The sequence below is a fragment of the Colius striatus genome, chromosome 8 (assembly GCF_028858725.1).
Source record: "Colius striatus isolate bColStr4 chromosome 8, bColStr4.1.hap1, whole genome shotgun sequence".
Classification (NCBI taxonomy): Eukaryota; Metazoa; Chordata; class Aves; order Coliiformes; family Coliidae; genus Colius; species Colius striatus.
Genome location: NC_084766.1, coordinates 10129232 through 10141479, shown reverse-complemented (window position 1 = coordinate 10141479; position 12248 = coordinate 10129232). Strand labels below are relative to the sequence as shown.

The window sequence follows — 12248 nt, the reverse complement described above, 5'->3', positions numbered from 1 at the left end:
AAGCCTCATCTCCCATGGACTTGCATCTCGCTGTTGACTCAAAAGTCCTTCCAGGCATTTAATGTTCATGGGGCAGCTCTGAGGCCTCTTTTTTCTGCAAGTGCTCAATACCCCAAAGCCGGGGCACTTGCAGACCTACTTCTGTAACACTTTTAAGAACGAAATTCTTATTTGATTCTGCCAGTGGGCTCATTAGCTGTTAGGTGAACTGGAAGCCGTGGCCATCAGGCCTCATGGCCTTGTCAGCCAGGCATGACAGCATGCCATGGCGGCTGTGCAGCCAGCCGGGCTGGCACGTGTGAGGCACCGCGTCGTTGGCGGAGCAAGGCCAGGAGCAAGCAGCAAGCGAAGGGGAGGCGAGGGCTTTGTGTCGACTGGCGCGGGCTGCCCGCGGCCCGGCGAGCGTTGCCAGACGCCATGAGCGACCGGCCGCCGGCGGATGGACGCCCGCGCACGGCACCTAACGGGCGGCGGGCGTGGCCCAACGGCCGGGCGTGCGCCGCGCCAGCTGACGTCGGCGGCAGCGAAGGGGCGCGGGGAGCCGGGCGGCGCCGTGCCCGGGGCATGCGCGGCGGGGCGGGGCGCGCCGGCCCTCCCACCGCGGGCCGGGCCGAGTGGGGCGGAGCGGGGCGGGGCGGCCGGTACCTGTGGGCGCAGAGCGCCGCGGCCCTGCCCGAGAAGGGGATAGCGCCGGCCCGGCCCAGTGGTGAGTGCGGAGTTGGGGAGGGGTGCGCGCCGTTCGTTCTTTCCCTCTCCCCCTTCCCCTCACGGTGGGCTGCGCTGCTGGGGGTCTCGTCGCCGGCGGTGAGGGGGAGCAGCCATTGCCTCTCTCTGTTTCGGCGCTGCCGCCGCCCTCCTTCACGGGGTTGGGGTCGCCGCTTGGGCCAGAGGATGCTGCGGCGTCACCGGCCGCGCAGGCCACGGGAGGCTGAGGAAGGGCGGTGAAGGGCCGGGCGGGCGTGCGGGGCGGCCTCCTGCGTGTCCATGCCGTGCGCAGCCTTCACCTTTGGAGCGGCCTGAATGTCAGCCGGGGCTCCCGCAGTGCCCCGGGCCGTGCCACAGGTGCGGCTTCTCCAGGCTGGCGGGGCTTTTGCGGCGCGGCTGCCGCTGTCCGTGGCTTACGCTCGGCTAGGCAGCTGCGCTGCTCCCAGGGGTTAAAGGCAATCTGGCACTGCGGGCCTGTCGCTGTATGTCTCCGTTGGTTCCTCCTTTGCAGGGGTTTCTGCGTCTTTTGATTCTCTGTGGCGTACCTGCGGATGTGTTGGGAAATAGCTGCCTAAGGCCTTGGTCGCAAAGACCTCTTCATAGCTATAAAAAGGGGAGGAAGCAAAAGTATCCACTATGTGGTTGTTCACAGACAGCTGTTCTGCAACAAATTAATAGTGGTGGAATATCTACTTTACCCATAGTCTGTTCAGATTTCACTTAAAACAAGGAGGTAATGTTATGTACATTGTGGTGATTTTACTTTGACGATACTGAGACTTTGCTTTCATCATCCAGAGCCTGCTGTTAACATCGTGTTCTGTCAAATGTACTTGGACACACAATGAAATGTAGGCAACTTCAGCCTTTAACTTTGAGTTGGAGGAAGTCAAGCTGTTTATCTTCAGTTAAAGAAAGCAAAACTGAATGGGGACTTTTTGCTGTAGCACAGTGTTAGTGTCCAGGCCAGACAGCAGATTAAGGTAAGGATTGTAGATCTTGTATGTCCTATAAAAGATGTTTACCATTTTTCAGGGGAATTGGTTCAAATCATAATGATGATGCTTCTTATTCACAGCAGGTTTCTTCCTGGTGTTTGTGGGCTTTTAGCCTCAATTTGATATGGCATAGAAGTTTTTGTTACATTTCATTTCACTTTTAATACCTTTTTATCTAAGGTCTCATTTTGTTACATTCTCATGATTGAGAAACACTTCAAGTATTCTCTGAAACATTAAAAGTATCTATTTTGGAGTAGTCGAAAACGCAAAACTTTTAATCATGTTAGTGTCAGACAGTAAACGTTTAATATTTTTGGTGCTAATGAATGGAATGTGACATATTTTCTCATATACATAATGATCATGTAACTCGAAACTCTGTGGGGCCCATTTTGATTTTGATGCCTCCAAGCTGAGGAGGTGAATGCCTAACAAATGGAACATTTGCAATAACTAGCTACCTAAATGTTAACCAAAAATCTACTCAATATGCAACTTGCAGCAGAAAAAGTGTTTTTAAAGCGTATTTTTTTGCTCAGCACAGTTAGTATTTCTTATTGTAGAAATTTCAGTGTTTGAGCTCCAAAAACTGCTGTTGTCTTCTGATTGTAAAGCTATTTAAACTGTATAAATGTTTCAAGTTTAGGAAATTGATATATTTTTGACTACTGTAACACCTTGTGTTTTTGAACTAACAATATACATGAATGTAGAAAAAATGAATAGTAATGATCTTAATTAACATAATGATCTCATTTAATGTATTGTTATCCTAGTGAGTAATCCTGTTTAATGGAACTGTTCATGTAAAAGCTCGCTGGAGTAAAACCTATTACTTTTGGACCCGATCATCCTTTAAGAGGGATTGTTTATTTGGAATGAACCAGTTACAAAGAAGTGTTGGAACCAGCCCTGTAGATAAAAAAACATTGTGCCATCAGTCTTCCGATGGACATGGCTTGCCTAAAACTGTTGGAAAGGGCATATTTCTGAAAATGGAAGAGATGTGAAGGAATAAAACGTAGCAAGTTGCAGCAGTGACTGTGATACTCTCTTTTAGCCACTATTTGGAAGTGTAAACAGCAGCACTATCTTTATTAGAAGCTGTTAGGCAGCGTGAAATTCTGTGCCAACAGGGATATTAAGAAGATCAAAATACTAATGGTGCTGTTGATAATTAGATTTTAAATCCCATATTGTGCTTCAGTTGGAGGAACTAAAAAAGCTTACGTAAATCTCTGGATACCTGAACACATATATGTGACAATAAAATCCCAACAGCATTAAAATAATTATTCCAAAGTTGACGTTTAGCCAGTCAGTGTAGGCCTTTGCATTTCTTCGTAGCTCTGGGACACATACCTCAACTCAATCTGAAACTTTCAAGTAGGTACGGTTTTTGAAGATGCTATGGGAATATTGCTTCCTCTTTGACCAAAAGTAGCCAAATTTGCAGCTATCTGGCTTTCTCTCAAGGGCTATTCTTTGTTCTAAAGGGAGGATTACACTGGAGCAGTTTTGGTGATAATACCCTATAGTAAACTGAACAACAAAGTCTTCTCAGGGCAGGGGATGCTTAACTAGTCAATGGGGGACTGGTGTCGCAAGTTCTCAGTGAAATGTCTTTTTCAGTGTTGGAATTTTCCTAAGCACTTAGTGATGAGTTGAGGTAGTGTTCTACAGAGTGCATTTTAATGGATTTGATGGAAGCAGAATGGTTAACGTGTGCGAGGCTGTCTCTGCGTGGCGGCTTGGCTTCTTAGCCAGAGGAAAATGGCTGATAAGGTTTTACTTCTGTGTGGTGGTTGAGCAAGTTATAGATCTGGAATAACCCTTAAATTGCAAACAATTTGTGAATTTGTTCCCTGAAGCAAAAGAGCTCCTATGCTTTTAGCCTAATTAGCCCAGATAGCTCGTGACACACACAGCACAAGTTAAGTGAATCAGGGAGAAACTGAATAGCCTCAGTTCTCATGACTCAATAACATTATGTGTACTTTGAGCTGGAGATTCAAAAATCTCTTCTAGGTAGATACAGAGATTCTCCCTGCAATGTGAATTTGTACAAAACCTCAAGCCATGTTCTTTTTATGAATCATATTAAAGCCAAAATTTACTTAAATGCATTTTTTTCTTTATGATGTAATTTTTACATATGTGTGTTGATCAGTAGTTTGGATGATTTGGAGGAAGCTATGGGTTTTAACTAACCTTCATCTCAGTAAGGCATACTTTGTAGGTGGATACTTGGCAGGGCCTAAGTGACTGTTGTTAGTAGCAGGAGACTGGAGGAAGGAGGCAGAATCTTTCATCCTGCATAGCCTTGTTCATCAGTAAACAGAATTTAAAACCCAAAAATGCTAATTCTTTGTCGTGAAAGCTCTGTGAAATGGTGGTTTATAAAAATGCCACTTTACCATGATGAAATTTGAGATCTTGATTAAACAAAACAAATGATACGTGTGAGCTTCCTTGAAATTTGAGTAAAATATAAGCATAGATGGCCGTGTCTGTGAAATGCTGTAAACTAATGTGAGAGAAACTGATCCTGTGGACAAACTGTCTCTAGTAACTGGAGTTATGTGTCAGTTTGAGAGTCTTATTTTAATCAATTGGAAATGTATGAAGATATAACAAAGATCTGTGTCTTCTACATTGTGGAAAACTGACCTTGATAGGTACATTCAGAAATAACTGTTTGTGTTTGGGTATCAGAAAATCAGTAAGGAAATACAAAACTACTTTAAAATGCTTACAGAAGGCTGCCAGTCTGTGGTTAAAAACATGTTAATGTTTGTTAAGCTGTGGCAAACTTGCGAAGTTGTTTGCTACTGCAGTATTTTTAGGTAACTGGGTTTTGGAACTGGGAACAGATTTGTAGCAATGAAATTGTAGGCAGAAACTGTTTATGTCCAGTGCTAAGGAAATGAAATTCAGTAGCTAGAAAGTGATACTTTGAAGATGTGGTTCAAAAATAAGTAAGTTTCAACTGAAAGCTATAATATGACTGCAGTATTTTGGTTAAGGGTGGATGTTGAATAGAAGTTTATCTTCAAAGAATCTTAAGTAATCCAGTGTCTTCTTGAAAGCATGTAGATATGAAACAAACTCACCAATCTAATATCTTTGGTAGTAAGCAGAGCAGAAATTGATGGCTAGTTCTTGCAATATGAGGTTTAGAAGTAGGAATCTGTGCAAGACAAGGTAATAACCTTTAAAAGAATTGTTAGTAGGACCTTGGCACGCCTTGTTTAAGGCAGTCGTGGATGGGAAAAGTTTGGTGGCTCAAGGACAGGTTGGATAAGATAGTGGAGGAGAGATCTGTGGAGAGTTCCTAAACAAACTACATCAAATTCCAGAAATATTATAAATGGAAAGTACTTGAAGATTGAAGAGGTCACATTCTATGCTTGTTTGGTTCATCCTCTTCCCAGTGCAGTTTTTTTAATGCTGGAGATAATGTGACTTTTTAGTCATTCCATTTAAAATAAGATTAACTGCTGGAACTGTGTGGATGAGCTGGGGAATTGAATCTGGACATGGAATTGCCATGATCCAAATGCAGAGAAGGACTGTGATTTATATTATATTTCAAGCTTATCCAGGGTTTGCTTGCTTTCCTTCAGGAGAGAAATTTTCAAGATGTTCTTTGTCAGTCCTTTTTGTATTTTTTTTTTCTCTAATCCAGTAGTGGCTGACTTAACAATATGATTTTTTAAAAAAAGATATATAGCAATGATTTGACACATTGTTATCTCAAGGTTGTACTCTTCTGAAAAAAAAACCCAAAACAAACCCCTAAACTATGTTGAAATAGCCTGGGCAATATGTAGAAAAGAGATTCCCACAACTGTTTTCATCTGTTTTCCTTGTGCTTCATCTTATATAGCTTTGCTCAGTAGCAGTGAGATAATGAATTACATGCAGTCTCCTTCAGTTATCTCTGCTTGTCATTCAGCTTAACCTATAACTAGAATTTTTACTTGGGCAACAGAATGAGCATATGTAGCTGGAGGGGGAAAAAAAAAAGAAGTATCTTATGTATTGATGGCAAGCACAGCCTTGTTACACAGGTAAACTAATGGGATTTCTTAAGATACCTACCTATATAAACTATATTCAGCGCTGCTTCGGATGGGTAGTACTGTTTCTGTCATCAGTCATTATATATTCAATACAAAACATACTAAATGGTATCTGTTTGTACCACCATAAGAGGATTTTAGTTCAAGACAGCTCTGAGTTCTCATATGGACAAGATGCATCAGCTGAATAAAACTAGCAGAGTAGTGTTGAAAAGGTGGCAGTGTAAAAAGGGATGTTTCCATTTATAATCAGTTATATTCAAAATTTTACTTGGCTTCCAGTCTGGGTGTTCTTATCAGCAAGAAAATCCTGCTCCAGGTAGCATGCATTGCTAAGAAGGTAGCAGAAAACAGTAACTGGAGGCCGACTCTTTAGTTTGTTCCTGAATCGGTGGTGAAGTAAGTCTTTCCTAGGAGAGTCAGAGATGGGAGTGGTGCGCTTGAATCACTTGAGGACGTAGTTCTGAGGAATAAGGGAGGCTCGTGTATTTTTTTTTTAAGTGAAATATCATAGAATGGTAAGGTTTGGAAGGGACCTTTAGAGATCATCTAGTCCAACCCCCTTGCAGAAGCAGGGTCACCTAGATCAGGTCACATAGGAACATGTCCAGATGGGTCTTGAAGACCTCCAAGGAAGGAGCCTCCACAACCCCTCTGGGCAGCCTGTGCCAGGGCTCCCTCACCTCAACAGTGAAATCATTTTTTCTTATATTTAAGTGGAACTTTTTGTGTTCCAGCTTCATCCCATTACCCCTTGTCCTGTTGCTAGCTACTATAGAAAAGAGGGATGTCCCAACCTCCTGACACTCACCCTTTAGTTATTTATAAATGTTAATAAGATCACCCCTCAATCTCCTCTTCTCCAGACTAAACAGCCCCAGTTCCTGCAGCCTTATTGGCCAGATAACAACAGGTAATCCCTACTTGTTTGTAAAATGACATTGCACTTATGTCTGAACTCTGAGACAGATTAATCTGAGTACATTCAGAAAGATTGAAGTTACCAACATGAAATGTTGCAGTAGGAATAAAGCCGTCAGCAAGTGACGTGTTTCTGCTATCAATTGTTTTGATGCTGACAATCACAAAATTTTGGAAAAAAGAGATTGAGATCCACTGTTTTTACTACAAATCTTAGATTCTAGACTGGGATTAATGTTTGGGTTTACTCAGCCCATCTTAAAAACAGCCAAAAAATGCAATTTGCCTTTATGACATAAATAGCAATGTAATTTTTTTTCCTGAAAGGCAGCTATCTACATCTAATGAGAAGGATCAGAGTCTTTTGAGTATGTAACTATGTGCACATACATATGTCCACAATTATGGGTTATCTTCCAGGACAGAAATCTTGCCAAATAAAAGCCAGTGTTAAGACAGCATAGGAGAGTAACCTAGATACAGGTGAACTTTATAGTCCCAGTACCTTTTGTGTGTGGGTTAAGAGCCATTAAGCTATCCTGCTGAAGAGGCTTGGTCTGCAGGACTTGATTGCTGAGACTGGGTCTATTGAATTACTTCTGTTCACAGAAGTCTGTTTTTTGTGTAACATGAAAATTAAGTAACACACGTAATTGAATTCATTCTAACAGGACTGTTTTTGTGTTGGGACTAGATATATTTTTCATGATTATGTCATTTTTCTCAGTTATTACAATGGATCCCATCCACCTCTTGCACTGCTTTGAAAACTGTTTCTTGGAGTCAGCACACTTGATGTTAGCTGTGGCTTGTGTGTGCTGGATTTCTAAGACACACTAAACCTTTCACTGGATCTTGTGTTTTGGAGAGCTGGTTCTGCAGGAAGTGTGTGGTGTTTATATCTGCAGGTACAGAGCTGACATGGCTAGTACAGATTCACCAAAGTACAACTGCTACAGTTGGATGAGTGATTGGAAAAGTACACAAAAGCAAACTTAGGGTGTTTTTTTTGGAGACCCTGGTACTCTCTCTTATTGGGAGTACTATAGCCCTACTTGTAAATATCTTCTGCCATCATCTTTTCTTTTTGCTGAGGCTTATCCCTTACTGCAGCTGGCTAAGCATCTGGACCTTTACTATTTTCTGTCTTATTAGTCATGTAAGAATGCTGAAGATTGAGGCAAATTGACCTATTGAGAAACCTTAACAAAGGTCTTAATTATAGTTAAAATTTGCATAACTTTTTTGTCAATAAAATCTTAAGTCTTTGACTCAAATGTTGATTTGTTTAAACCATTTGGTAAGGTTAGGTGTAAAAATTTGCAATTTAAAATATATAGTCTCTATTTTGTAGCACAAGTGGTCCAGCTATTTCAAAGCATACTTTTCTGAGCACATACACTTAGCCCTTTTTTTCTTTTTTCTTTCTTGAGGTGCCTGATACTCAATGTAAGTAGCATTAATGGCAGAGTGAGTTGGGAGTGTGGCCTTAAGGGATGTGAATAGGTTTTTTGATTCTGGAAGTACTCTGGTAGCTTTCTTCTACAAAATAGAGCTGTATTTTCCTGTTCTGTTTTCTCCAGTAAGTAAGTGCTTGTGTCCTCTAGCCTTAGAAAGCATTAAGAAACTGTATTCTGATGAGTAATAACAATGCTTTTCAAGATGTGAGGAGTGTCACATCTTTTTCTCTATTGACTAAAGATGCTATTCAATATTAGAAATACAAAAGCTACAATATCTTCATGATGTCTATCTTATTCTGTCCTTCCTTTATATCTGTTAATCGTCATGCTCTGCTTATATTCCTTGACCTAGTGCATTCTGACTGTCAGTAAATGTAACTCAGCATTACAGTAGCTTGGATAACTGGTTGGCTTGGTCTTAGATTGAGCAAACTTTACAAGTGGGTAGAACATAAGCATACCTAAGTGTGAGGGAGGAAGAACAGAAGAGGACTACCTCTAAACTCTGTGAGATCTGATAACAGGATCTCACAACTTCAAACTACAGAAAACCACAAAGATTTCAGAGAAACAGAACAATAAGCATTAAGTGTCTTGGTATTTCTGACTACACTTTGTGGTACCTTCAAAAGGCAGATTGACAAGGATGCCAGTATTAATAAAGGGAGAGACACTAACTTTCATGGATGCCTTCATAAAGCATTGGGAATTGGCTCAAGAACAGAGGTGACACTGAAGACAGGAGGCGTCAGGAAGGCTTGGAGGATTTTATAGAGCCGATATATCTTACTGGATCTTGCAGTTGAGAGAAAGCAGCTTTTTTGACTGAACTGGAGCCAATCTATGCAGGCTAAATGACACAAAAGAATATGAGACAGTTGTAAGTACTCAGAAGTTCAGTCTTGGAGCCATCAGAATTTCTAGTTGTATTCTGATTCAATTTAATTCATACAATGTGCACAGTTTCCTCAGAATTCATCATCTTTAATTCCCCAGGGCTTGTCCTGCTTAGTGAAAGTGTTTTATAGCAACACTGTGTGCCAGTTTCTCTGTTTCTGTTAAGCTCCTATAGTCCTTTTAACGCTGAAGATTGACCTGCAGCCATGCTACCTATCTTGGCAATGTTCTGAAGTATTTACTAAAGAAGCCTTTTGCTATGTGTTGCAGAGGCAGCTCTGATTTTTCCCTTCTGTAATTCAATACTTCCCTACACTGGTGGAAATAAGATATTTTCCCATAAACTACCTTAATGCATTTTTAATTGCCATTTAAAAGAAAAATAGTTCTTAAGTTTTGCTGAAGTTTCACCATAAATCACTGGTGAAAAGATCTACATTGTATGTCTTCTGAGTATAAAACTAAGTACATGAATAGAAGTTGTGGTGTTAGAATTTGGAGATGTACAGAGATCTTTATAAGCCACATACAGTGGACAGAGCTGAAATACACATGCACTTTGTTTCACAGAGGCCATGTGCTATATTAATCAGGTGATAAATAGAAGTAACTACAATCTTTTTTCAAATTGGCACATTGGATTTTTTTTTGATGTGAAAGGAGCCTTAGTTATCTTGAAAACCTATCTGGAGCAGCTATCTTGAAGCAGGTTCTTAGCCCCTTGAAGAGCTGTTCTTTAATCTCAGATTTCAGCAGGGCTCTGTTGTTCAAAGTGTGATGCAGAAAACATGATATCATTGTTACTTGAGGTAGTAGATTGTGCTTGCCTCAAGCCATCTGCTCGTTGCCCTTCAGTTCCCAAGGGCAAGCTTCACTTGTTTCCTGCACTGCTTGAGCAGTAGTTAAGGGTTGTTTTCTCTGCCCTAATGTAATGCTATAGTGAAGTGAGTCTTTCACTAGAGGAGTTAATTTAGATTACCATTGGAGGAGTGTTTTCACCTTCCTGTCCATTCTGTTCTTGTGTTAGAAATGTGCTGTTGTTTTTAAAGACTTAAGGTTTCTGGAAATTCTAGCACATTAGAGTTGGCATGATAAATATATATGAATACTGGTAAACTGCTGCTTCAGATCACCTGTCACTGAGCCAAAGAAGTAGAATTGGATAGTATCTTAATTCTTAGGCCTGCTGTGGAAGGCAAGTAATAGATGTATAATAAGGTCTGGTGTGGAAACTACAGTCATTAAACTTCATTGACTTCAGTAACATCTGGCACATGATGACAGAAGCGTGCATAATTCCTGTATTCAGAGAGCTTCATAGCAGTTGTTCTGTCAGTCTGCCCACACCAAATACCGAAAAAGCACTTGACAAATTGGTGTTTGCTGATAATAGGGACACTGATGGATATAGTGTTTCTGGGTAGGAAGCTTCTGTGCTGCTGTAGCTGCTAGCTTCTTAACAGATCTACAGAACAGTTCCATTTTTGTTATCCAGAAGTAGCAAGAAGGTTTTGACTATGTTGGTTTTCCATCACAATCCTGTTACACAAGCTTATGTTTGTGCTGCAAGGGAAAAAAAAGTCTTCATAGAAGGAAGGAAGTTGCTCTAAGAAAATCATCTTAGCTACTAAGTATTTTTGTTTAGGTGGTCTTAAAAGTGCAAAAAAGAATGAAACTTCAACCTAAAACTGTTGTCATAGCAGTAGTTCTGCAGAACTGCTCTTGCCTGACACCACTGTCAGTTATGTTTCATCTGGCAGCTGTTTATGCCTCAGGGTTATGGCAATAGGAGGGGAATTTGGTCCTGCTCACAGCTATCTGTTTGGAACTTGAAAATGCTGCTAGCCTTCTGATAGCATGGGTCATAAGGGCTTCAATATTTTGAAGTGCCCAAATATTGAAATGTATGAACCTTAAACTGTCTTTTGCTGTAATAACTGTTCCATGACACATAGGGTGGAGTCTCAGATGCAAAAGTAAGCTTTACTGAGAAACTCTGTGTATAGAAAACTGCCTTCCGGGTGTTGAAACAGAAGTGAATGAAATAGAAGTGAATGTTTTGCTTGTGAGTTGAAACTAACATAGAGGGATCTTGTCAAGTTATAAATAATCCTATATGGAAAGCACTAAGGAGAGGGAGAAGGAATATCCTTTTTCTTGTCACCAGGATCTTGAATATCCTTGAAGGTAAGGATGTAGCAGCTTTTCAGTTAAATCAGATTATACTTCAGAGAGGGTCTCTAAGTTTTAATTCCTTTTCCCTGGATCATGATGTAAGACTAGGCTCTTTATAATTAGCTTAATTCCCAATTAGGTTTGTGTGCACTAGGTAATGTATTTCCCAAGGCAAAGCATCTAAGACTTCTTTGTCCAAATGTCTGTTTTAACAAAATCTATAGATTGCTGAAGTAAAAAAATACTTTGTATTTCTTCATAATACAGTAGAATACAAATTAAATTGTCCTGAACTTGAGTTTTGTGGGATGCAGAAATCATACAACAACTTGCAGGTACTGTGTTGCTTGATATGAGAGTTTCGTTAGGGTAGTGTAATTTCTAGTAGTAGGTCTATGTCAAGCCTAAGGATATTTAAGAGAACTTAATAAGATTTTCCATTTTCTGGGAAAGGTAACATCTGCCAGACATACTGTGAACTTTTGGGGTTTTTTTGATGACATATTTCAACAGAACAAATCAAACCTAGAATATAAAGGTGACACAGCACTTAGCTAGCTAATAAAACACAGGTAAATATTGCTTGTCTTTTATCTGCAGTGTTTCAAGCAATTGGTACAGTTTTCCTGAAGATAATGTTTTGTCTTCCCCTAATTAAGGATAAATGAGCAAGCGCCCTTTTTAGAGGACTGCCTGGTCTTTTTCAAGTTTAATTTGCAACACTTGGTAGAGGATTAAAGTAATCTAATTAAATGGCCTCATTTAAATTTTGCAGTCACTTAAGAGATGGTAAACAGGTGAGAATAGAGAATTATCCATAAAGCATGAAAGTTATTCCAGCAACTTTTCTAATTTAACTTTTTTAATTTGGAAGATTTCTTTGAGACTTGAGCCTATAAGTTAGTGTTGAGATGTCCTTTGATAGGCTCTAGTATCATGCTTGCTCTGAATGAGTTCATCATGATGTTGAAGGCCTTTTTATATGCAGAGAGTGATATATA

The 12248-nt window shown here is 40.5% G+C and overlaps 1 protein-coding gene across 4 annotated transcripts in view; it reads left to right on the top strand.

The window, feature by feature from the left end:
• Nucleotides 1-615: 615 nt before the first annotated feature.
• Nucleotides 616-12248, top strand: part of CCSER2 (coiled-coil serine rich protein 2) — a 70510-nt gene continuing 58877 nt past the window's right edge. For 3 of the 4 annotated variants that reach the window (XM_062001365.1, XM_062001363.1, XM_062001366.1), the window contains exon 1: nt 616-706. The gene's annotated coding sequence lies outside the window, so the exon portion shown is untranslated. Of the gene's footprint in view, nt 707-1503; nt 1689-12248 lie in introns of all 4 variants that reach the window. The other variant, XM_062001364.1, reaches the window with a different exon arrangement.